General features: G+C 43.6%; 2 long non-coding RNA genes and 1 other non-coding gene across 3 annotated transcripts; 1 reads left to right on the forward strand and 2 right to left on the reverse strand.

Annotated features, from left to right (window-relative positions):
- Positions 1–64: 64 nt before the first annotated feature.
- LOC119127590 lies at positions 65–11221 on the forward strand. The gene is made up of 3 exons (XR_005098875.1): positions 65–74; positions 7657–7661; positions 11140–11221. It is a non-coding gene; the product is annotated as an uncharacterized LOC119127590 (long non-coding RNA).
- On the reverse strand, positions 10257–27448 carry LOC119127569. Its single transcript, XR_005098854.1, has 2 exons — positions 27338–27448; positions 10257–10724 (listed from the first exon to the last, which is right to left on the reverse strand). It is a non-coding gene; the product is annotated as an uncharacterized LOC119127569 (long non-coding RNA).
- trnaq-cug lies at positions 14169–14240 on the reverse strand. The gene has a single exon. It is a non-coding gene; the product is annotated as a tRNA-Gln (tRNA).
- Positions 27449–27764: the final 316 nt, after the last annotated feature.

The raw sequence follows: 27764 nt of genomic DNA on the forward strand, positions 1-27764 counted from the left end.
TGCTTGCTTGGCTTTAATCGGCTCCTCTTCTGCCTCACTACCTCTTTAGTTTAGAACAGGGGTCTCAAACTCCAGTCCTCGGGGGCCGTATTCCGACATGTCAGTCCCCACCTGTCAGTGGATCACCAGCTTCCTGACCAACAGGAGACAGCGTGTGAGGCTGGGGGGCATCACATCTGACACCCGGACCACCAATACTGGAGCCCCTCAGGGGTGCGTCCTCTCCCCACTGCTCTTCTCTCTCTACACCAATGATTTCTCCTCAGATGACTCTCCTGTGAAGCTCCTGAAGTATGCAGACGACACCACTCTCATCGGACTGATCCAGGACGGTGATGAGACTGCGTACAGACAGGAGGTGGAGCGGCTGGTCCACTGGTGCAACCAAAACCATCTGGAGCTGAACCCGCTCAAGACCGTGGAGATGACAGTGGATTTCAGGCGAGACCCTTCACCACTTTTACCCCTCACTATCCGCAGTAATACTATTCTCTCCACAGACACCTTCAAGTTCCTGGGAACCACAATCTCTCGGGACCTGAAATGGACCGGCCACATAGACTCTGTCCGGAAGAAGGCCCAGCAGAGGCTGTACTTCCTGAGACAGCTCAAGAAGTTCAACCTGCCGCGAGAGCTTCTGAAGACCTTCTACACTGCCATCATCCAGTCTGTCCTCTGCACCTCCATCACTGTCTGGTTTGGATCAGCCTCCAAACAAGACAAGCACAGACTGCAACGGACAATCAGGACTGCAGAAAAGATCATTGGAATCAACCTCCCTTCTATCCAAGACTTGTACCTGTCCAGGACCAGGAAACGTGCAAGGAACATCTCTACAGACCCTTCTCACCCAGGTTGCAGTCTGTTTGAACTACTCCCCTCCGGACGGCGTTATAGAGCTCGGTACGCCAAAACCAGCAGACACCGAGACAGCTTCTTCCCCCAGGCTGTTGCTCTGATGAACTCACACCACTCATAGAGTCTCAGAGGCATTACTGTGCAATAACATCCTGCTCTTCACACCTTTTGAATTTGTCTACACTGTTTTTGCCATTATTCACATGTCCTGAGTGTTGTTAGTCACCTATATGTTGAACAGAGGGTGTGTTTTACCGAAGTCAAATTCCTTGTTTGGCACGCTCAAACATGGCGAATAAAAACTCTTGAATCTTGAATCTTGAATCTTGAATGTTTTCCAAGTTTCCCTCGTTAAACACACCTGATTCAATTATCAGGCTCCTGCAGAACGTGAGGATGAACTGATCATTTAAATCAGGTGTGTTTAATGAGGGAAACTTGGAAAACATGTAGGAATGCGGCCCCCGAGGACTGGAGTTTGAGACCCCTGGTTTAGAAGATCCTCTCACACGGATGTTGCTGGCATTGATAGATATTGTTTTGCAATTGTCTGCAAATGTGGGTAGACTGCTGCCCGTATTTGTCTTCTCTGGAGAGGTAGGGCTATGACAAGAAGCGTTGGACCTCAACAGTGACATCTGTTGTCGCGCTGTGTTCTTTGGGTTGCACCTTAAACAAAAATGTGTCACGTCTCGTCCCCAGCCGTTCCACTATGTGTCTGTTGTCTTGGTTTCTGTCTGTGTACTCGCCCCTCCCCTCCTGTGCGCCCATGATTAGTTTGATTATTCTCACCTGCCTCTTGTTACCTGTCGTGTATATAAGTCCTGTCTGCCCCTCACGCCCCGTCGGATCGTTGTTGTCTTTTTGGTTCCTGTTATCGTAATGTCTTCACGTCCTTTGTTTCACGTCCCTGTCGGTTTGTCCTTTTGCTGTTTTGTTAAGTCAAGTCAAGTCAAGTTTATTTGTATAGCCCTAAATCACAAGCAGTCTCAAAGGGCTTCACATAGACAAAAATTGACAATTATTCTCAAAGCATCCCCTGATCTTAAGCTCCCAAAAGTCATGTCAGTTTGCCGAGTCTGTTAGTTTGTTTCACTGAATAAACCCTGGTCCAAGCTGCATTTGGTCACCCTGCTCCATCCGATCCATGACAAAATTGAAATAAATTACCAGTTGAAGATTTCTAAAATTGATCATATAATTATCCAAACCAAATCTGCTGTCCAACAATTCCCATAAGTTGTCCCTGTTCTCCTTGCCGTGTTCCTCCTGTGGTGCTTCATGATCATATTAAAAGAGCTGCCATATGTTACAAAATAGAGCATTTTATTAATGAATTACTGTTGAAGAGAGAGCAACAGCATATTTTTATACAAACTTATATACTGTTCATACTTTTATACAGTTTTAATTATCATGTCAATCAATGTGTAAATACTCTTAATAATTTATACACACAGAGTTATTCAATCAGAACACTGACAGCACACAGAGCTTAGTGACTTTTCCATTACACATAAGGCACAGCTCATTAACTTCATGCTTCAATGACTACCGCCCCGTGGCACTGACGCCCATCATCATGAAGTGCTTTGAGCGGCTTGTCATGGAGCACATCAGATCCATTCTCCCCCGCACCATAGACCCCTTCCAGTTTGCGTACCGAGCCAAACGGTCCTCTGAAGATGCCATCTGCTCTGCCCTCCACTCAGCCCTCACCCACCTGGAGAGAAGGGACTCGTATGTGAGATTGCTGTTTGTGGACTTCAGTTCTGCATTCAACACCATTGTGCCACAACGACTCATCTGCAAACTCGACAAGCTGGGCCTCAGTACCTACCTCTGCAACTGGCTACTGGACTTCCTCTGTCAGAGACCTCAGGTGGTACGTGTTGGCGACAAAATCTCCGCCAGCATCACGCTGAGCACGGGGGCCCCCCAAGGCTGCGTGCTCAGTCCGCTGCTCTTCACCCTGCTGACGCATGACTGCACTGCAACTTACGGTAGCAACCGCGTGCTGAAATATGCCGACGACACGACTCTGGTGGATCTCATCACCGGGGGCGACGAGACTCAGTACAGGTCGGAGGTCGACCTTCTGGCCACGAGGTGCAGGGACAACAACCTCCTGCTGAACGTCAACAAGACCAAGGAGATTGTTGTTGACTTCCGGAAGGGTCACACCCAACACCTGCCACTGACCATCGACGGTGCTGTGGTGGAGAGAGTGAGCAGGGGTGCACATCAGTGAGAACATCTCCTGGTCCACCAACACCGCATCATTGGCGAAGAAAGCTCAGCGCCGCCTGTACTTCCTGCGGAAACTCAGGCGAGCAAGTGCTCCTCCGGCGGTCATGACTACATTCTACCGTGGCACCATTGAGAGCGTCCTCTCCAGTTGTATCGCTGTTTGGGGTGGTAGCTGCTGAATACAACATGAAGGCCCTGCAGCGCATAGTGAACACGGCTGGTAAGATTATTGGTGCTTCACTCCCCTCCCTGAAGGACATTTACACCTCCCATCTCACCCGCAAGGCGACCATGATTGTGAGTGATGTGAGTCACCCCGCTCAGTCTTTGTTTGATCTTCTGCCCTCTGGGAAGAGGTACAGGAGCCTGCGCTCCTGCACCACCAGACTCACCAACAGCTTCATACTCCAGGCTGTTAGGATCCTGAACTCTCTCCCCCCTTCTGCGTAGCGTCCTGTACTTTTGCGCTATATTCTGACTGTCTGCTGTATGCACACTTGCTCCATTTTTGCTCTTCTTATTTATTATGTTATTTATTTATTATTTATTCATCACTCTTATTTATTCATTGTTTGTGCCTTCTTGTTTTTATTTTTTGTGTCGTTTACTTGTATGTATATTGTGTACTATGTCTTGTCACCGTGGGATAGTGGGAACGTAATTTCGATCTCTTTGTGTGTCTTGGCATGTGAAGAAATTGACAATAAAGCAGACTTTGACTTCGACTTTTAACACATAGATACAAAACATTCAATAGATAACAAGACATTTAGGTGATAACAGAAAAAATGTCTGCCTTATGAGGATATGTTTTTCCTTCTTTTCCCCTCCCTTTTCTTCTCTTCCTTATTCCTGCTTGTGGACACTATAAGGCCTTCTGACCGGAACCATGAGGTTGTTGTTTCATCTACTGAAGTGCATTGTGTAGTGACTGCCGTAGAACAACCTAAGATCTTGCAAATAAAGAACCAACTATTTCTCCACATCTTTGTTTTTCTTGCTCAACGACGGACATCTTGAACAAACCGCAACACTGTGAAGTCCTGTAGACTGTTAGGTTTGTTCCCAGTTCTTTATCTTTAATGCTCGCTATGCTAACAGTAATTACCTAGAGGCAGCCTTCACAGTTTAACTATTTAATGTATGCCAGAATGATCAATGCACAGCTGTGGAACCCTTTCTGCGAGATGCGGAAGAAGGTCCAACTCCCAGCGCCAAGGTTCCTGCTCTTATACTACTCTGGGCCGCCTTCCTGCAAGGAGGCGACTCTGCCTAGCCTGTGTGATAATGTGTGACCTTGTAGTCTTAACTGAGAGCGACTTCTACATATGTGCAAAGAGTGTCATAGAGAAGAGAAAGCTAATGAAGCAAGAGAAGGGTTACAGCAATATAACGGCATAGCTCAAGCTACTTAGCTAATCACATGTCCCAAAGAGGCCTATTCTAACAACTCGAACTCCAGAAGCGCATTCTGTCGTTAGCCTGTTGACTACCTCTTGTGCATGGTTTGGTTTCCAAATGGAAGTATTTTGAAAGGTAGATCTAGAACTATTGCAAATGTCAGGTGTCAATCGTGCACTTATCTGATGTAAGGGGCTCTCCGTTTAAAGGGTAAAATTCTGTACTTTAGCCCCTCTGCAGTAACGCAGTATGTAGGGGAGACGAGAATTGATTTAAACCGGTACGGAAAGAAGATTCGTTCCGAGTCTAACCGCTGTTCAGGTAACTAACTAACTATTGTTAGATTAATTCCCTCATTTCCGGACGCCGGTCCCTTTTAAAGCAACAGGATCCCGGTGTTGAGTAATTCCTTTTCGAGACCCGGGATCAAATTGATCGCGGCCGTTTCAGCGGCTCTTCTTTCCTATAATGAGTGGGGCTTTTGTTAACCGCTCGGAATCGATTTAGCTGTCTTTGATAAGACCGCAGGAACTCATTTATTTACACTAGCGTGCACCCACACTAGCTGAGCTCAGGTTAACGGTTTCGAACCAGATTCTGACACTCCCTGATGTCAAGGATGAAAGCTGTCTTCATTTAAAAAAGAACTGAACGGTTTAAAGTATGACTATGATCGAGAAACAAAAGAGATTTAAAGCATAAAAGATCAAAATAATCATTAATCGAAATTAAATGATTATAAAGTAGAAATTTAATGAATAAGCAAGGAAAAGAATTACAAGTTTCAATTGTTTGAACAACTAACAATAATTTCCACTCACCCTTCTCAATAGAGCAAAAATTATTCAGTCTCGAAGTTCTCTCGATTGAAAACTCAAAAATATAGTAAAAAAGGGTAAGAGGCTAGAGGTCTAAAATGCTGTTTGGTCGAAAAGTCGAGTGATCTGTTCTCCTTGTTCCAAACTCCGAATTCTGTTTAAAAGAACAGGCTGGCCTAAAGAAGGGAGATGCCGACGCCCTAAAAATGGCCCCTCTCTCCTGCACCGAGGTCTGCATCTCCCAGCCTGTCTTTAAGCTTAAAATTTGACTAAGTCCAATTTGAAGATAGTATAAATTCATCCTAAGAGACCATGGGTTAATCTCAGAAAGGATGAAAACTATCTTTTTCTAATTGGCGTCCTCGACCCACGGGCAGAAGCCCGCGAGAGAGAGAGCCCTGCTCTTTGTCCGAACGAACCTTTTATACGAGTTCAGTTCGTGGGTACCAGTTTTTTTCCATGACGTCATACATTGGCCTCAGATGACCCAAATGCTTCCAGAATAGACTGCACCTGCATCTCGGCCGGTCTCAACCGGATTCAACCAGATGAGGTGACCATGTTCTCAGGGATGTAACAAATTTCTCAGGGATGCTTCATCCTGTTACTCACTTCCAAATCTTGTCAACTGTTCGTCAACTTGCGTCAACGTGACATTTGCAATCTCTTTCTCTGACTTGTGTTCCGTCAAACAGCATCTTGTTTAGGTCTCAACTGGATGAACGTGACCTCGGGTCACGCTCATGTGTGGGATCTCAGTCTTCCACCACTTGGTATCACCATTAACCCTTTCTGCCTCCTTGTCTTCGCTCACATTTATACATTCATGTGTAAATGGAACATCAATATTACATACATGTTTGATACTGATTAAACATCGTGACAATAATAACACATACTTTCACAATAGTCAATTTAACACATAATCATAACTATGATCGTGGATTCTCTTAGTTAGCAGATTACAACGCTCAAGCAGCTTCAAAACGTATTTTGACAAGCTGGTGACCTCTAGGTCAAGCTCAAGCGTGGGATTGCAGTCTTCCACCCACGGTATCACTGTCAACCCCTTGTCCTTACTCAACTCTTAATACATTCATGTGTAAATGAAACATCAGTGCTATGATGCTGCTCAAGTTGCTACTAACTATACAATATTGCAAAGCAGAATAAAATAAAGTATATTGCAGCTTACTCTAACTGTGATTAACATGTCTCATTCTCATTAGCTAACGATGAGCATGGGCTTCTCTAGTTAGCAAATTAAAATATTAAAGCAGTTTCAAAGTATATTATAGCAAAACAAAATAATATAACATCCCGTTTTTTTCCATGTATAATGCGCAAAATTTAACTAATTTATTGTCCTAAAATCTGGGGTGCGCATTATACATGGGTACAATTGTTTTTTTGTTTTTTGTTTTTTTTTTGAAGAAAATCTCCCTCGAAATAAAACTTGAAATCACCTTTCTTCTTGTTTGTTGTCAATCGCGCAGCTATATACTAAAGAGCGAGAGTTCAGTTCTCTACCTAAATGCGTATTACAGGTAATATTTTATTTCACAACACTTTGCCTTGTTCCTTTCGTCTCTGCTGTTCACTTCAAACACGCTCCATACGAACACAATGCTCTCGTATCAGACGCTTGCTCGATCACCTGCTCGTTTGCTGTCACAATGTACCCTACACAAATCCGAAACATTTCTCCGCTATCGAGTTTGCTACCGCATGCGCAGTGATACTGACCGGCAGAATAACATCCGGTTGTTCCCAAAGATGATCTTTTGTCTGAAATAATTTTACGTTTACGGACTTAAGTAGGAGTCAAAATTTGGGTGCGTATTATACATGGGTACAGGCTTTTTTCCAGCATCGACATGCCATTTTTTAGGGTGCGTATTATACATGGGGGCGCATTATACATGGAAAAAAACGGTAATCCAAAATTGTGTGTTGCTGTGCTTCAGAACAAGTCTTCATCTAATCGATGACTTTTTAAACTATTAATTTACTATGTTAGGTCAATCTGACTTTGGCACCATCTTCTGGTGAAATTTGGAACGGGAATGGAGGTTTACTGGTTCAACCAACAAATTCCCCTTTACCAATTTAACAATAGTTAATTTGGAAAAACAGAAGACATTGCAAATGGTGGGTCAGTTCAATGGCTGTATCATTCGCCAGCGTTGATGCCCTTGTGGCTAGTTTGTGTTGTACCATTTTGATTAATGGTATTACTTGTGAAGCGGGCACAGTTTTTTCCAGCAGACAGCTCTGTAGTGGCCATATTAAATGGTGCCAGGACTTCCAAACACTCCTTATTTCAGAGTCATGGTAAGAGAGGGGAGATGCATCTGTTGTGAGGGATATTAGGGTTGCTCCGACAGGTTCAAACTGTTCACAGCCTTTGAAGCATTGAAAATGTAGAATCCCAATGTGTTTCAACCTCTTGTATGAGTTTGTGTGATGGTTTCTGCAGTTGCTTTTGAACATCAGCAAGTTTTTCTTTTGCTTTGACGCTGGTCTTAATGTAGGTCACAATTTGTCATGCTGTTACTCTTATTTCAGCAAGCTCAGTCGTTATTTCAAGAGCTTTTATCACTACAATGTTAAAACTGTGCGCAAAACCTGGCACTTTTAATAACTATGCACATTGAATCATGTTCGAAGCATTGTCTGTAATTAAACAATGCATTTTCTGTCTCAAGTCCTATTGTTCAATTTGCACATCCATGGCATCCCTTAAATCATAGGTGTCATAGTCAAGGCCCAGATACGGCCAGTCACATCATTTAATGCGGCCCGCGAAGACAAATTATTGATCAACTTCATGTGTCATTACTAAAATTGTACATTGTCTTCACTTTTAAAAACTATAGATATTGCTAACAATTTCTATTACATTCATCTTTTTAAAATATTTGAAAAGTTTTAAAAAGATTTCAAAGCTAGTTATTCTTCAGTTTGTTGTGTAGCTTATACTGTATATAATATTAGGCGTTGACAGTCATAATGGTCCTCCGAAGGAAATTATGAGTCCAATGCGGCCCGTGACAAAAATGACTGACACCCCTGCCTTAAATGTTCTCCTGTGTGTCTGGGTGAAATGCCCCTATCTCAGCAAAACACTCATTCAGTGCCATAGTCTCTCACATAGTGGCAAGAAACCCCAAGATATGCGTCAATATTCATCGATGTCCACATAGCAGCAGTCAGATGGACTGACTGATTTTTCCAGTTCAGCAATAGCCTTCTTTTTGTCTTCATAGTATCTTCTCTCTATCATACCTTTTAAAAAATATGGCGGGAAGGCAAGGTGTGTGTCGGGTCAAACCTTTGCAATAAAGCTTTGAAGTCTTTGCTTTCCATTACTGCAATAGGTTGTGCATCTTACACAACATAATCCACCAGTGCCTCATCGAAATCAGCTTGCCTGCCTTGGATAGAAATAGAGTACGCGTATGCTTTAATCTTAAATATATAATAAAATATAAGTCACCTGGTTTGATTCCTGCTCCAGAAGCACTGGGAACAGCAACAGAAGCAGCAGTTGTCTCTAGATCAGTGGTTCTTAACCTGGGTTCGATCGAACCCTAGAGGTTCGGTGAGTCGGTCTGAGGGGTTTGGCAGAGCCTCCACTGCGGAGGTCCGAACACACCTGATTTATCGTGTAAATCTGTGATGATGCATATCTGAACTGGTTTCAAAAAGGCAAAAGCAGAATTCACACTTATTTGCAGGAATGTAATTGGTTCCGAGTTATGTATTGTGTTGGTTTTGTTTTTTAAACAAGGTGATGTTCATGCATGGCTCTTTTTGTGCATCAGTAAAAAACATCTTTGTCTTGAATTTGAAAATTTTTTTTTTACTTTTCACTAAGGAGGGGTCCGGTGAATGCCCATATGAAACTGGCGGGGTTCGGTACCTCCAACAAGGTTAAGAAACACTGCTATAGATGTTTGTAGCGCAGGTGTCGCAGCATACAAGACGTGAGTAGTATGTCAGCTCTTTTTGGGGTTGATAAGACCAAAGTGCTTCCAGGCGATTGATCGTGCTCTTTTTGACACTGGCTCCTCCTCCATGTTCCTTCGTCAGTGCTTTACTCATTCAGTTGCACACACGCACATTCAGCTTTTTTCACTCACCTTTCACTTCAGCACAATCACAACTTTTAGTCACTCACTTAACCTATAAGCTATAACCTGTTTGAATCTGTAGCAATAGAAATGGCAATCTCCTCCTCTAAAAAAAAAAAACAGTTTGAGCTGTGCTCATCTTTAAATACTCAACATACATAACTGAAACTGACAGATCTTTTGAATTTCCCACGAAGCTCGAGATGTAACGAGGCCTCACTCGCAGGGGTCACATGACAGGGGCGCGCTCGAAACACTGCTCAGCGACACTTCCGCTTCAAAAAGCTCAGTGCTGTGTTGAGCGGACTGACTCGAGCTTACCATCCCTACCAGATTGTCCGCCTGCCCTGACCTATCGCCTGTCGTTTACCACGATCTTGCATACGCCCTGTATGCCGTCCTGCTCTCATCCACCACTCGCCTGGGACCTGTCTCGATCAGCAACACAGCTGGCTTGACGCACCTGCTCCAGCACTCCCAAGTCCCCTTTCCACTCATTCAATGAACTCTGATTCGTGCTGCACTTGGTCATCCTGCCCCGTTCGTTACACTTAAAGGAAGACAGCATTCTTGCTTATCAGTATTGACACGCACACACACACACACACACACACACACACACACACACACACACACACACACACACACACACACACACACACACACACACACACACACGCATCCTTGTTAACCTCCCTCTGCAGGACCCAAAGTACTTTACTGAGTTGTGGGGTCCACCCTTTCTAGTGGTCCAAGAACTATGAAAAAAATCAGGCAAGTCTCAAAAAAAATCTTGTTACTAAAAATCACTTTCAATAAACACAATTCAAAACTTTATTTTACATGTCAGTTTTTCAGTCACATGTGGGGCCTGTTTCTAACCTTCAGGCTTTGCGGGGTCCACCTTTACACACATGAGATTTTTAGTCAGTTATGGGGCTCGCTTTTAATATTTCAACCTTAAGAGGTCCACCTATACACACATGACAAATAGTGAACAAATGGTGAAACAGGACCAGCCATGTGTTTCTACCTCTGTTAAGGGAAGCTCTTTCACTCATATTTTCTCCTCATGGTGGTTATTCTATTTTTGACAAAGTACTTAACAGCTTTCCAGTCTCTGTTACTCAGTGCTTGTGGTTCTGCAGCAATGCATCTCTCGCAGTCAAACTTACCAGGAACCTGATTTGTCAATATATACGTTTATTTACTGCAGCACATTCCTCTGGGGTCCAGCTTCTTTTCACAACTTTTTCTATACCTAAGGGCATAAGAAGAGCACTTTTTAGTTGACAACTTAATTAGAACAAGACTGCATAAAGAATACATTCACTTTATGTACAATAGTCCGACAAAATAATTTAAATGAGATATTTTAAAAAGTCAACTATCTTTGTCAACGGTGATGAGCCCACAATAGACATAAGTAAATCAGTTATTATCTGGGATATTAATCCGGTCATTTAAGTTGCTCGGTGGTCTTCAGTGTCAGCTGTTTTCATATTAACAAAATTAAAAATAGATGCACAAAAGGGCAATATTAGAATGGCCCCAGTTTTGGAGGTGGGGGAAAGAGGTCTCTCATTTTCTTGACTACTTTTAAGCAGTTTTGCATTTGACCAGAGTGTCACTGCTGGTAGATGAAGCAATTCCTGGCCCCTACAGAGGTTGCACAGGCAGCACATTGGGATGCACCATTTCTCTGACAAAACCATTAAGAACAGATACAAGTTGTTGCAAAATCAGGGAAAATAAAAATCTGAAAAAAACTTTTTTCAGACAGTGTTTTACATGTATGGGGAATTTGCTTTGATAACGTGCTACACATAGACAAACAAAGATGATATAAATAAATTTGGATGGGTTAATTTTCATTTTATCACAAAATTCAACTATGATTGAATAAAGGTCTAAACTTTAGACCTTACATGTCTAAGAAAAAAAGTCGTGGTGTTTAATATATCTTGCTTGGGTCATCTAAATCTTAGTAAGCAGCATATGTGAGGATAATTAGATACTGATACAGTAGTAACAATTGGACAATTTAAAAGCAACCGTGATAAAGTTATATATTGAAAAGGATTACTCCAAACTCACCTCACTTTTTGGCAGACTTTTCATGACTTGGGCCACGAGATGTGAAGGTACAAGAGGTCACTTCTATGACTTCTGGCATCAGCCCATCTGAAATGATGATTTTTAAGTACAGAAAAAAATATGTTAAACTTATCTTATTAGGACAGCAAACACACGGATCAAGGGTACAGTTTCTAACAGCAAACTAAAGAGAAAAAAAAACTATCTACACTTGTGCTCATAAGGAGTTATTTATTACAATAATGTCCTGTAGAACCAATCTTGTTGGAACCAAATTTGGATTTTGGTAAATACTAGACAGGAGCAGATATGAATGTAATGGACTATTTAAAAGTGGTGGAATTAAAAAATAAATAAATAAAAATCAATATTGAAAACGAGTACTGACCTTAAACTGCAGTTTTACAAACTCACCTTTCTTTTTGGCCATTTTCTTCCACTGAGACTTGAACTCAGGTCGCTGGGGTGAGAGTCCTAACCCTAGCCCTAGCTCTAACCTTAACCCTACCTCTTACCCTATTCCTAACCCTAGCTCTAACCCTAGCTCTTACCCTATTCCTAACCCTAACCCTAGCTCTAACCCTAACTGTAACCCTAACTGTAACCCTAACCCTAACTCTTACCCTAATCCTAACCGTAACCCTAGCTCTTACCCTATTCCTAACCCTAACCCTAGCTCTAACCTTAAACCTAACCCTAACCCTAATCCTAGCTCTTACCCTAGCTCTAAACCCTCACCTTTCTTTTTGGCCATTTTTTTCCACTGAGACTTGAACTCAGGTCGCTGGGGTGAGAGTCCTAACCCTAGCCCTAGCTCTAACCTTAACCCTACCTCTTACCCTAGCTCTAACCCTATTCCTACCTCTTACCCTAGCTCTAACCCTATTCCTAACCCTAGCCCTAGCTCTAACCCTAGCTCTAACCCAACCCTAGCTCTTACCCTATTCCTAACCCTAACCCTAATCCTTACCCTAGCTCTTACCCCTCACCTTTGTTTTTGGCCATTTTTTTCCATTGAGACTTGAACTCAGGTCGCTGGGGTGAGAGTCCTAACCCTAGCCCTAGCTCTAACCTTAACCCTACCTCTTACCCTAACCCTAGCCGTAGCCTTAACCCTACCTCTTACCCTAACCCTACCTCTTACCCTATTCCTAACCCTAGCTCTTACCCTATTCCTAACCCTTACCCTAACAACCCTAACTCTAGCATATGGTATAAGGTTTTATGGGGGAGCACACGAGCAACTCTGTTGCAAATTTTTCAAGGATAAGATATTTTTGGTCCCACTGGGATTTGAACTCAGGTCGCTGGGGTGAGAGTACAGAGCACTAACCACTACACTACAGAACCCACGCCATTACTTCATGGATGTTACCTATATGGTTTTATGGAGCAGCTCACAAGTAAATAGTATAGATAGGAATAGGTAAATGCCAAAATACTTGAGGTTCCACTGAGACTTGAACTCTGGTCGCTGGGGTGAGAGTCCAGAGCACTAACCACTAGAGTATGTAACCCACACCATTAATCCATGGAAGTTAGCTATATGGTTTTATGGAGCAGCTCACAAGCAAATAGCATAGATAGGAATAGGTAAATGTCAAAATAGTTCAGGTTCCACTGAGACTTGAACTCAGGTCACTGGGGTGAGAGACCAGAGCATTAACCACTACACTATGGAACGTACACCAATATTCCATGGAAGTTACGTATATGGTTTTATGGAGCAGCTCACAAGCCAGATATAGGAATAGTATAAATAGGAATAGGTAAATGCCAAAATAGTTGAGGTTCCACTGAGACTTGAACGCAGGGGTGAGAGTCTAGAGTACTAACCACTACAGTATGGAACCCACACTATTAATCCATGGAAGTTACCTATATGGTTTTATAGAGCAGCTCACAAGCAAATTGCATACATGGGAATAGGTAAATGCCAAAATAGTTGAGGTTCCACTGAGACTTAAACTCAAGTCGCTGGGGTGAGAGTCCACAGCACAAACCACTACAGTATGGAACCCACGGCATTACGTCATGGAAGTTACGTATATGGTTTTATGGACCAGCTCACAAGCAAATAGTATATATACATAGGAATAGGTAAATGCCAAAATAGTTGATGTTCCACTGAGACTTGAACTCCGGTCACTGGGGTGGGAATCCAGAGCACTAACCACTACACTAGGGAACGCACGACATTATTTCATGGAAGTTACGTATATGGTTTTATGGAGCAGCTCACAAGCCAGTATAGATAGGAATAGGTAAATGCCAAAGTAGTTGAGGTTCCACTGAGACTTGAACTCAGGTCACTGGGGTGAGAGTACAGAGCACTAACCACTACAGTATGGAAACCACACCATTGTTTCATGGAAGTTATGTATATGGTTTTATGGAGCAGCTCACAAGCATATATATAGGAATAGGCAAATGCCAAAACAGTTGAGGTTCCACTGAGACTTGAACTCGGGTCGCTGGGGTGAGAGTCCAGAGCACTTACCACTACACTATGGAACTCATGCTATTAATTCATGGAAGTTACGTATATGGTTTTATAGAGCAGCTCACAAGCAGTATAGATAGGAATAGGTAAATGCAAAAAAGGTTGAGGTTCCACTGAGACTTGAACTCGGATCAGTGGATTCAGAGTCCAGTGTGCTAACCATTACACTATGGAACCACAAGGTCCAGACCATGGCAGGCATATGCTGGTGTGGGAGCCAGAAGTTTTGAATTCTTTTTTTTTTTTTTCTTCTTTTTTTTTAATTGCTAATGTGTCAATTGCTGGGTATCTGAAACCAGTTTTTCCAGTGTCCAGAGACCAGCTATTCCAATTTAGTCCCATAATTGGCTTTCTGTACAGCGCACAAGTGGCAGGGAAGTCTGAGAGTACAGTCAAACCTCGGTTTTCGAACGTCCCGGTTCTCGAACAAATCGGAATTCGAACAAAAAAATTCGAGATTTTTTTGCTTCGGTTGTCCAACAAAATTCGGAGGTTGAACCTCGCAAGATGAGCCGAAAGGACCCGAGAAAACCCGACCGCGCGGCCCGGATGCCGACTGACTCCGTTCGTTATTGTAATTTCGTTACTTTGAGGATTGTATTAACCCCTAATCATGCCTCCAAAGAAAGCAAGTGGGAGCAGTAAAGCCATCCTAAAACACAAAGGCGCTCTTTAAGCAATGCGACAGTGAGCGCCCGGCGCGCTGCGGTTGCGCGACCGCACCAAATTAAGCTCCCTGCGCACTGAGATCCACTTAAATTTTAGAAAGTACATCAGAACTTTAAAAATATTTTCTAAATTTCAGCGACGGCTCTGTCACAATAATGCGACCAGCGCGGTGCAGTTGGGCGGTCGGCGGCACGCTACGGTTGAGCGTTCTCTCTCGCTCTCGCTCTCTCTCACTCTCTCTCGCACTCTCTCTCTCTCTCTCTCTCTCTCTCTCGCACTCTTTCTCGCTCTCTCTCGCTCTCACACACACACACACACACACACGCACACACACACACACACCATCATCGGCGGACACTCGGGACGAGTATGACTGTCTTCTTCTCAGGGTCGTCTACTTGTGGGTCCGCAGGTGGGCGTAGAGGCCGATCCGGGATCCACATATTTTTGTGCAGTGTGGGCAGGGGAAAGTGGTGGTGGGTTGTGGTCGTGCTGGAGCCTGTTTTTGTCTTTCCTTACGGAGTTGTTGTTTGGTTTCTGGGACACGGCGGAGTTCCTTTTCATGATGTGCTGCCCCTTCTTGCATACAATCGTGTAGTGTTTAATTCCGTTGTGTTCGATTCGAATCTGGGTTATGGCATAATCAAATTACCGTTTTTTTCCATGTATAATGCGCAAAATTTAACTAATTTATTGTCCTAAAATCTGGGGTGCGCATTATACATGGGTACAATTTTTTTTAATTTTTTTTTATTTTTTTTGTGAAGAAAATCATGGTACAACAATTTTTGAAGAAAATCTTGTCACGGATGGTTCTTTACAACGTCACTTTCCTCTCTTTTCATTTTAACCTAACTGATCGCGGTGGTGCCTTTCTGGGCAGTCGGAGAAATCAACGCCAACAAAAAAAATACATCCAGCCTAGTTAAGAAATCACCAGAAAGATCACCATGACAATTGTGAATAATAAATAAATAATTATTATATATATTATATATATTATTATTATAATAATAAATAATTGTGATAAATAACTGGAACATCACTCAAATATTGGTGATCCAGTTGAGAGTCTCACATATTTCTTCGCTATTGAGTTTGCTACTGCATGTGCAGTGATACTGACCGGCAGAATAACATCCGGTTGTTCCCAAAGATGATCTTTTTTCTGAAATAATTTTATGTTTACGGACTTAAGTAACCCGGCCGGGTCATACCAAAGACTATAAAAATGGGACCCATTGCCTCCCTGCTTGGCACTCAGCATTAAGGGTTGGAATTGGGGGGTTAGATCACCAAATGATTCCCGAGCGCAGCGCCGCTGCTGCTCACTGCTCCCCTCTCCCCCAGGGGATGGATCAAAATCACACGGGGATGGGTCAAATGCAGAGGACAAATTTCACCACACCCAGACGCGTGTGTGACGATCATTGGGACTTTAAAAAAAAACAAAAAACGTTGGAAACTTTGGAATCCAAAGTGCTTCCAAACGAATGACTTGAAGCCCAAAGGGGAGCGAATTTCATCGTCTTCTTGGACACTAGCCATAGCACCAGCCCAGGAGCCGCGTAGTTGTCGGCTCCCCTTTCACGTGCCTGCTCTGCTCACAACACAGCACGCCGCGTACTGCTCCCGGAAAGAGGAAGCAAGCAACAATGAACTGGATTTCAAAATAAAGTCGCGTCTAATGTCCGAGGTCAAACACGGCGATATAAATCGATGTTTACGTTTAGCATCGATGCCAATAAATCGTAGAGCATTATATCGATTAATCGATGTGTATCGATGAATCGTTACACCCCTAGTTGATATCATTACATCGTAAGATGGCGCCGCGGATGGCCACCTCGGTGACTCGCTCTATATTTGTTATTTTACATCTTTTTAACCTCACTTTGTATCATACTTCCGGTTTGCCACGTAGAGCGCCGCAGCGTCACTTGAGAGAGGATCTACATTCCTACATTTCTATATGCTTTTCTAATTTTTCCTCGCTTTTTACGTTTTTTACTCCAGTTTTGGGAGTTTACTATTGTTGAAAGTCACGGACCGTCAATTCCTGCCATTTCAACCACGTCACTGTTTGGCTCTCAGCGGAGGCTTCGTGGCTGTTTGTCTACCGTCGATCATCGGACACGTAAGTATGGCTGCGGATCAAGAGGTTTGTACGGCTTTGTGCACCAACTGCACCCTTCTCTTAGAGAGGTTGTCCCTGCTAGAGGGACATGTCCGCCAGCTTGAGGAGAATAGTGTGATAACAGTAGATTTTGGCGGACACAGATGCGGACTGTAGTCAGCCCGCTAGCCCAGTTAGCATTAGACTTAGACTTAGACTTAGACAAACTTTATTGTCATTTTGTCAACACTGGGTGTACACAAAATGAAATTACGTTGCGTACGGCTTTCAACAATGTAGTGGTATTGCGGCTGGTTAAAAAGTGACATTCTATATAAAAATATGAAATAAGATAAGTATAGAGTACAAAGTGCAGCAGTGATAAAGTATGTAAACAGTGCAGGAGACAAAAACCGTATTTACAAGTGTGCAGAGGAATGCTACGTTTGAATGTTCAACAGTCTGACGACAGCAGGGAAAAAACTATTGCAGAACCTGGTGGACCTGCAGCGGATGCTGCGAAACCTCTTCCCAGACGGCAGCAGGGAGAACAGTCCATGGTGAGGGTGTGATGGGTCACTGATAATATTACGGGCTCGGGACACGCAGCGCTGGGATGACAAGTCCTGAATGGAGGGAAGAGGAGCCCCGATGATCCTCTCTGCTGTCCTCACCACTCTCCTCAGGTTCTTCCAATCGGAGGCGCTGCAACCTCCACACCACACCGAGAGACAGCTTGTCAGAATGCTCTCTATGGTGCTTCGGTAGAACGTCCTCATGATGGGTGGGGGCAGGTGGGCTCTCCTCATCCTCCGCAGGAAGTACAAGCGCTTCTGTGCCCTCTTGACTAGTGTTGTGGTGTTCACAGTCCAGGTGAGGTCGTCTGTGATGTGGACCCCCAGGAATTTAGTGCTGCTGACCACCTCCACAGCTGAGCTGTTGATGATCAGTGGAGCGTGGTGAGGCTGGTTCTTCCTGAAGTCGACGATGATCTCCTTCGTCTTCTCCACATTCAGGATCAGGCTATTTTCTCTGCACCAGCCCACCAACTGCTCCACCTCCTCTCTGTAGTCCAGGTCGTTGATGTCCCTGATGAGGCCCACCACCGTTGTGTCGTCTGCAAACTTCACGATGTGATTGGTGGTGAACCTGGGGGCGCAGTCGTGTGTCATCAGGGTGAACAGCAGGGGGCTCAGGACGCAGCCCTGAGGGGAGCCTGTGCTGAGGGTGATGACATCTGAGGTGTTCTGTCCGACCCGGACTGACTGAGGTCTGTTGGTGAGGAAGTCTAGCAGCCAGTTTCGAAGGGGGGTGCTGAAGCCCAGGTGTTCCAGTTTTTCCACCAGATGCTGTGGAATGATGGTGTTAAACGCTGAGCTGAAGTCCAGGAACAGCAACCGCACGTGGGTGTTCCTCTCCTCCAGGTGAGCCAGGCTCAGGTGAAGAACGGAGGAGATGGCATCCTCAGTAGAGCGGTTCTGGAACGGGTCGAATGTTGGGGGGAGTCCGGAGACGATGTGTTCTTTAAGCAGCCTTTCGAAGCACTTCATCATGATGGGAGTCAGTGCCACAGGTCTGTAGTCATTCAATGAGGTGATTTGAGGTTTCTTCGGCACCGGAATGATGGAGGCAGCCTTGAAGCATACTGGCACTGTGGCTTGGCCCAGCGAGATGTTAAAAATGTCTGTGATGACACCAGCCAGCTGACCTGCACATTCCTTGAACACCCGCCCAGGTATGTTGTCGGGGCCTGGGGCCTTACGTGGGTTGACTCTTCTCAGAGTCTTCCACACGTTGGCTGAGTCAAGGCAGAGTGCCTCCTCTTCCTGGTGGGGAACAGTTTTAACTGCAGGAGTGCTGTTTAGTGCCTCAAATCGCCCAAAGAAGTTATTTAGACCATTTAGGAAGTCAGCATCAACCTCACCCAACGGGGGGAGGGTAAGTTGTAGTCCGTGATCGCCCGTATGCCTTGCCACATACTCCTGGTGTTATTGGCGTCGTGGAAAAAATCCTGAATTTTTCGACTGTGGCTTCGCTTCGCTAACCTGATGGCACGGTTCAAGTTGGCTCTCGCTGTCCTCAGTGCCTCCTTGTCGCCAGACTTGAAGGCTGAGTTCCGTGCTCGTAGCGTATGACGTACCTCCTCAGTCATCCAGGGTCGTTGGTTGGCTCGGGTGATGATGTTCTTAGTGGTGCTGACGTCCTCGGTTGTCATGTAACATGGAGTGGGGGGGGGGAACAAATGGTGCATAAAGTGAGTATGGATTGCTCCCAGTAATAAATTGGCGGGGCTGACATTCCAAATTTTGACAGCAGATGGTGCAAAATTAAGTGGGGGAAAATTGAATGAATTGGCAAAGCTGAAATTCCAAAATTCTCCAAAAGATGGAGCCAAACCGGTGCAGGAGACCAAAGAGAAAGAGGGGTCGGATTATGGGACACACATGGAAGCACAAAAATGGTTTTTATTTGTATTTTTATTTTACTTGCTTGGCTAAAATATATTCTGTAACCGCTTAAAGCAATATTATCACAGAATTAGACTAAGCTGCCCACCCATATAAGAATAGGGGTGTGTTAAAAATTGTTGGAAAGGAAAGAACAAATAAGTTTTTATTTTTATTTTATTTTTTCTTCTTTTTATTTTTCTTTGCTTGGCTGAAATATATTCTGTAACAGCAACAAGCAATATTATCACACAATTAGGAAAAGAAGCCCACCACGAGTGGTGTGTTAAGAAAAAGGTTAAAACATAAAATCAAGGGCTTTGATTTCTGATTTAAATGGTTGAGTAAAAAGTGTAACTTTGAAATATTGGTTTTATGAAAGGAGAAGTGAAGAAAAGAGGAAATAAGGTGCTTGCCGGGGTTTCTACAGATTTTTGGTGGAAAGGGAGTGGGGTGGAACCAGCTGCTCAAACCGCAAGGTTATGACTCATAACTTATGAGCGTGGGAAACTGGACAGTATAGAGGCCAGCGGACACCTGCTCAAACCGCAAGGTTGTGACTCATAGCCTATGAGCGTGGGAAGCTGGACATTATAGAGGACAGTATAGAAAAAAGGGGGGAGGGCCAGAGAGGTCTATAAAAAGGTCACCTTGGACATCTGCGGGGCTCTCTCCCGGACCGCGTTCATACGTGAAGAAGCCCGTACGAGTTTCAAGACTTTTTCTACAGCCTTCAAGAGCCTTGTGTGAGACGCAAGATCGCTGGCCTGGATTAACTTGGATTTACTCAAAGAATTGGACTGGACAACTTTGCATGAGAAACTAGGTGAGGGGAGACTTCTTCTGTATGTACGCAAGCGGAGGAGACAGTCATCGGGTAGTCTGTCCTCACGGGGCCTAACTAGTTTCCAAATTGGATTTTAGAAATAAAATCGAACTGATCACTCGACTTTATTTCCACCAAAAAGAAAATAACACCCAATTGGTAGCTACCTTTTCCCTCTTTTCTGATTTTTGTTTTGCAATCAAAAGTGCTCCGGGATTGAATGATTTTATTTGCAAGTGTATCAGTGAGTGGGATTGTTCAGTTTTTGGAGGATTGAGATTTGTAATTCTATTTCATGCTTCTTCAATAAATGTGTTTTATATACTCATTTAATTCGTGGTGCGCTAATTTGTATGCAATTAATTGTTTGAGGTTGGGTTGATAACTCAGTTTATAAATAGGAGATTATTATGGTATGCAAACATACCATAATAAATAACAATAAGGAAGGTTTTCAAATTCGACTTTTCGGATTAGTGTTAGAGCTATAATTAGTAAATGTCCTTCGGGCACGAGCCCGTTCCTGTTTTTTCGGGCCGCGTCAGAGGCTACTTTGAATGATTTTGAGGGACTAATATGCCATGAGATTTGTAATTCTATTTCATGCTTCTTCAATAAATGTGTTTTATATACTCATTTAATTCGTGGTGCGCTAATTTGTATGCAATTAATTGTTTGAGGTTGGGTTGATAACTCAGTTTATAAATAGGAGATTATTATGGTATGCAAACATACCATAATAAATAACAATAAGGAAGGTTTTCAAATTCGACGTTTCGGATTAGTGTTAGAGCTATAATTAGTAAATGTCCTTCGGGCACGAGCCCGTTCCTGTTTTTTCGGGCCGCGTCAGAGGCTACTTTGAATGATTTTGAGGGACTAATTTGCCTTCAAAATAAATTGCAAGATAATAATAATCCGATTAAATCATTTTCAATCGTATTAAGTAAAATATTATTTTGTTGGAAACAATCGAATTGGTGGAAGCACTCTCACGGCTAAGTGTTTAAATATATCATGTTAAAATTAGTGATTTAATGCATTAAATCCATTCTCACACACTATCATTGACATACTTCCGCAAATGGGACTTTCTTCGGAGAAATAGGAAGTAAGCTTGTTACTTCCTCAAACCAAGTAGAGCGAGGCCATATCAAAAGTTATTTCGACAAAACTAGCGCTAGAGGGTGCGCTAGACCAACGAATCCTTGAGGTCTTATCAAAGACATCTAAACAATATCCGTAACGTAATACCAGCATCAAACAACCGAAGGGAGCCATCATTACGGCGCGGTCATATTGACGACTCGCCTCGAATAGAGTTACTCGGCTCGCGCGTCGGATGACTTAAAAAGGATTGGCGTCGTAAAAGAAATTAGATTGATTCTGGTAGAATTAATTTAACTCGGGTGGTCAGCTACGGACGAGTCCCTTCACCCCCGGCTTATTGAACCCGTTACAGGGGAGCCGGTGCCACTTTAATAAAGTGCGCGTTTGACATTTGTTGATGTAGGCTGACACAGTCATGGCGTACTCATCAATGTCGATCTGATTGTCATATGTTGCTGCTGATTTGAACATGTCCCAGTCAGAGCACTCAAAGCAGTCCTGGAGTGCCTCCATGGCCCCCTCAGACCACACCCTCACCTGCTTCACTGTGGGTTTTGCTCTGATCAGCAGGGGCCTGTATGCAGGGATTAGCATAACAGATAGGTGGTCTGAAGAGCCGAGGTGGGGGCGGGGGGCTGCTCTGAATGCATCCTTTATATTGGTGTAAACCAAGTCCAGAGTGTTCTCTCCCCGAGTTGGAAAATCCACGTGTTGGTAAAAATGAGGGAGAATAGTCTTCATGTTAGCCTGGTTGAAGTCCCCAGCAATGATGAAAACACCCTCTGTGTGCGTGGATTGCCGCTCACCGATTGTCCGATAGAGAACACTCATGGCCTCTTTAGTATTAGCGCTAGGAGGCACATACACAGCCGTGATGCTAACAACAGTAAACTCCCTGGGCAGGTAGAAGGGTCTGCAGTTAACAGTCAAAAGCTCGATGTCCGAAGAGCAGAAGCTGGCGACAGATCTAGCATTTTTGCACCAGTTGTTGTTGATGTAGACACACAGCCCACCTCCTCGGGATTTACCGCTTAGTTCGCTGTTTCTGTCGGCGCGGAATGTAGCGAGCCCCTCCAGGCTAACGGCGTTGGACGGTATTGATGAGTTCAGCCATGTCTCCGTCAGGATGAGAGCGCAGCAGTTTTTAACCTCCCTCTTTGAAGAGAGTTCCAGTTGTAGATGGTCCATTTTATTATCCAGTGAGCGGACGTTGGAGAGGAAGATGGATGGAAGCGGCGGTTTGTAGGGGTTAGCTTTAAGCTTAGCCGTTAGCCCACCTCGACAGCCGCGCTTCCGCCGCCGGTCACACCGCCTACGCTTACTCCTCCTCCGGCGTGTGCTGCCCGGCGAGCCCGCTGCATTGTGAGCTTCTGGGGCTAGTGCCCGAAGCACTCCGAGGCTACGTAAACAGACTAGGGTAGTTGTGGCTACGAGTCCGAAAACACTTGATGACCGTACCTCCAGCAGGCGCTGGCGATCATATACTAACCTACTGGATGGATAAACTAAACTTTGTGTTGTTTGTAGTGTCCTAGGCGACATATTTTGTGAAAATGCTCGTCGGTTGTCGAGAGCCGTTGCAGCCGCAGCCAACTGGGGCGCCGCCATCTTGAATCTTGAATTAGCCCCAAGCGGCTTGCTAACCGCGATGAGCCAGTTAAGACGCATAGCCGTCCCAAGCCATCTCGGCCTACTGGCTCTCGCATCTTGGTCATAGGTGACTCCATCACACGAAAAACACCACACTTAAAAATCCAGCCACGGTAATGTGTATCCCTGGAGGCAGAGCACCCGACATAGAAGCTAATCTAAGGGCGCTAGCTCGCAATAGGTCTAGTCAACAGCGTAGGTCCAACAACACTAGCCACTCGGATATAGTGATACACGGTGGCTCCAATGATATATTTCAAGCATATATCGGCTCTATTGATAATCTTACAAATGAATTTAATGCGACATTGTTAAATGCCATCGACTCGGTAGTGCCACTACGTCTGAAAACTCGCCGTAGAAAGCCTACTACACGGTTCACAGGTGAAACACGGACGCTTAAGCAATTATGTAAAAAGCATGAACGAAAATGGCGTTGAACCAAACTTGAGGTTTTCCATCAGGCATGGCGCGATAGCCTCCTGAAATACAAAGATGCGCTTATTTTAGCAAAAACGAATTATTTCTCGCAAATTATTAATCTCAATAAAAACAATCCTAAATACTTATTTGATACAGTGGCAAAGCTGACGTGGTGCCATCCGACCTCCGATAGCTCCTTCCACTCAGCCGACGGGTTCATGAAATTTTTCGCTTGAAAGATTGAATCCATTAGGGATGAGATCAAGATGACAGTTCCAATCGCTCAGTCGAGACCGCCCATTACCGGCGCTGACGAACATGCAATAACCCTATCAAATTTTAAAAGTGTGTCCGTTGAAAGGCTCACGCAATTGGTTAGTGCGGCTAAGCAAACGACATGTTCACTCGACCCGCTCCCAGCCAAACTATTTAAAGAATTACTTCAAATTTTAGGACCGTCCGTCTTAATTATAATTAATCTGTCTGTCTCCTCTGGACAGCCTTTAAAACCGCTATCATTAAACTGCTACTTAAGCGACCAAATCTCGACCCGGACTGTCTCAGTAATTATAGGCCGGTTTCAAATCTCCCATTCGTAGCAAAACAACGAGTAGTCCATGGTAATGCGACCTCTGAGCTCTATAACGTCACTTGTGGTGTCCCGCAGGGATCGGTACTCGGACCAATTCTATTTAATATGTATATGATTCCGCTTGGGGACATAATACGTAAATATAACATTAGTTTTCAATGTTAGGCGGATGACACTCAATTATATATGCCGTTATCGATGACAAATCCGCAGGACTGTTGTAATCTTGAGGCGTGCCTTGCGGAGATCAAGCAATGGATGTCTCTCAATTTCCTTCGTCTTATCCCAGATAAAACTGAGATGTTGATAATTGGTCCAGCTTGTTATCACCACTTATTTAAGGAAACCACTATAACTATGGATAACTGTACTATCACTCAGAGCGATACTGTAACTAATCTCGGGGTAACATTTGACCAAACGCTCTCCTTTCAAAAGCACAATAAGAACATAACTAAAATTGCGCTTTTTTACCTCCGTAATATTCGTAAGATTCGTCCGATTCTCTCGTGATGCGGAAACTATTATACATGCGTTTATTATGTCGCGCCTGGACTACTGTAACGCATTATCAAAGTCAAAGTCAAAGTCTGCTTTATTGTCAATTTCTTCACATGTCAAGACATACAAAGACATTGAAACTGCGTTTCCTACTATCCCACGGTGGAGACAAGACATATTACACCCAATTGGTCCACAGACAAACAAAACATTCAAGTAAACAATACACAAAGTAAAAATAAGAAGGCACATAGTATATAAATGTATTATTTATTTATATAAAGGCCGGTCCACGAAAATATTTCTGACACGTAACCGGTCCGTGGCGCAAAAAAGGTTGGGGACCAGTGATTTAGTAGAAGGTGGCTACAGATAAAAGTTTGAGTTCATTTTGAAAAACTAACAGGTCACTCACTTAAGATGCACGCACAACCAATGCAGCTCTCTAATAACTCTGCTGCAAACATAGGTTAACGCACTTGGGTTGAAAACCGAACCCCAGTCTTTCACGCGACAAGCAGAGATACTATCCACGATACTAACAAGGAACATGCCCTGTGTTGGGGCAAGATGGACTGCTTGGCGGGAGAAAGGAAAGGGAGGAAGCAGAAAGGGGAACGCTCACAGAACACATGCGCTTATAACTATTATGTGGATTTTAACCATCTGTAAACGTTATTAAAACAGTACTGAAATGGGGCAATCTGCTGGTCTTTTTCGTATATGCCTGCCTTCAAGTTTAGAGGGCACTACCTTTAGGGGGCGCATTAGAGGTTAGGGTTAAAGGTGAGGGGGTTACCGTTAGCGAGTTAGCAGGTTAGGGGTTAATTATTAGGGTTTGGTTATTGTTCTGGTTTTAGAGTTAGCGTTAGGGCTTGAAGTTAGGGAATTAGGAGCCTTAGGCCAACCAGATTCCATTTATTCCATTAATCACTGACATTCAGTCTTCAGGTCCATGGGCTACCAATCGGAATGTAACGGGGTCAGCTGGTCGACTATGGAGCTCATCGGTGCAGGGGAATGATTCTCGCTTAGGGTGCATCATTACCTGGGTTTAACTCCCGGACGATCTCTTCTTGGAAACACTGTTGTCTATCATTATGTGGAGCGTTTGACAGGCCAACGTTACACGGAATGTAACATGGTCTGCAAGCTTCCGTCATGGCTCGTTGGTCTAGGGGTATGATTCTTGCTTTGGGTGTCGGAGGTCTTGGGTTCAACTCCCAGACAAGCCCTTCTTTAAAACGTTGCTGTTGATCAACTAGCCCAATTTAATTTTGGGCGCTAGCCCGAATCCATACACGGTGGATGGCGGCAGTGATATTTGAGAAGTGAAATGAAGTTTATTGGATTTGCAGACAGTGTGCAATCATTATTTCATCAAAAGTAGGCAGGTACATAAATTTGGGCACCCCAAGAGAAAAATGACAATATTTCAATATCAATATTTAGTAGATCCTCCTTTTGCAGAAATAACAGCCTCTCGACCAGTGGTTCTTAACCTGGGTTCGGTCGAACCCTAGGGGTTCGGTGAGTCGGTTTCAGGGGTTCGGCAGAGCCTCCACTCCGGAGGTCCAAACACACCTGATTAATAAATTCGCATATCTGAACTGGTCTCGCAAAGGCAACAGCAGAAGTCACACTGATTTGCTGGTATGTCATTTGTTGTGAATTCATGCATTGTGTTGGTTCTATTCTTTGAACAAGGTGATGTTTATGCACGGCTCATTTTGTGCACCAGTAAAAACATCTCTGTCTTCAATTTGAAAAAAAATAAATATATATTCACAAAAGAGGGGTTCGGTGAATGGGCATATGAAACTGGTGGGGTTCAGTGCCTCCAACAAGGTTAAGAATCACTGCTCTAGACACTTCCTATAGCTTCCAATGAGTGTGGATTCTGGTTGAAGGTATATTTCACCATTCTTCTTGACAAATCTGAAAGTCCCATAAACTTCATTTCACTTCTCAAATATCATTGTGTCTGTCCGCTATATGATATATTTTACTGATATTGCCTCTGAACAGGCGAGCAAGTGCTCCTCCGGCCGTCATGACTACATTCTACCGTGGCACCATTGAGAGCATCCTCTCCAGTTGTATCGCTGTTTGGGGTGGTAGCTGCACTGAATACAACATGAAGGCCCTGCAGCGCATAGTGAACACAGCTGGTAAGATTATTGGTGCTTCACTCCCCTCCCTGAAGGACATTTACACCTCCCATCTCACCCGCAAGGCGACCGCGATCGTGAGTGATGTGAGTCACCCCGCTCACTCTTTGTTTGATCTTCTGCCCTCTGGGAAGAGGTACAGGAGCCTGCGCTTCCGCACCACCAGACTCACCAACAGCTTCATACTCCAGGCTGTTATGATCCTGAACTCTCTACCCCCTTCTGCGTAGCGTCCTGTACTTTTGCGGTATATTCTGACTGTCTGCTGTATGCACACTTGCTCCATTTTTGCTCCTCTTATTTATTATGTTATTTATTTATTTATTATTTATTCATCACTCTTATTTATTCATTGTTTGTGCCTTCTTGTTTTTATTTTTCGTGTTGTTTACTTGTATGTATATTGTGTACTATGTCTTGTCACCGTGGGATAGTGGGGAACTTTTTTCAGACAGTGTTTTACATGTATGGGGAATTTGCTTTGATAACGTGCTACACATAGACAAACAAAGATGATATAAATAAATTTGGATGGGTTAATTTTCATTTTATCACAAAATTCAACTATGATTGAATAAAGGTCTAAACTTTAGACCTTACATGTCTAAGAAAAAAAGTCGTGGTGTTTAATATATCTTGCTTGGGTCATCTAAATCTTAGTAAGCAGCATATGTGAGGATAATTAGATACTGATACAGTAGTAACAATTGGACAATTTAAAAGCAACCGTGATAAAGTTATATATTGAAAAGGATTACTCCAAACTCACCTCACTTTTTGGCAGACTTTTCATTACTTGGGCCACGAGATGTGAAGGTACAAGAGGTCACTTCTATGACTTCTGGCATCAGCCCATCTGAAATGATGATTTTTAAGTACAGAAAAATATATGTTAAACTTATCTTATTAGGACAGCAAACACACGGATCAAGGGTACAGTTTCTAACAGCAAACTAAAGAGAAAAAAAAACTATCTACACTTGTGCTCATAAGGAGTTATTTATTACAATAATGTCCTGTAGAACCAATCTTGTTGGAACCAAATTTGGATTTTGGTAAATACTAGACAGGAGCAGATATGAATGTAATGTACTATTTAAAAGTGGTGGAATTAAAAAATAAATAAATAAAAATCAATATTGAAAACGAGTACTGACCTTAAACTGCAGTTTTACAAACTCACCTTTCTTTTTGGC

This window comes from Syngnathus acus, chromosome 9 (assembly GCF_901709675.1).
Source record: "Syngnathus acus chromosome 9, fSynAcu1.2, whole genome shotgun sequence".
Lineage (NCBI taxonomy): Eukaryota > Metazoa > Chordata > Actinopteri > Syngnathiformes > Syngnathidae > Syngnathus > Syngnathus acus.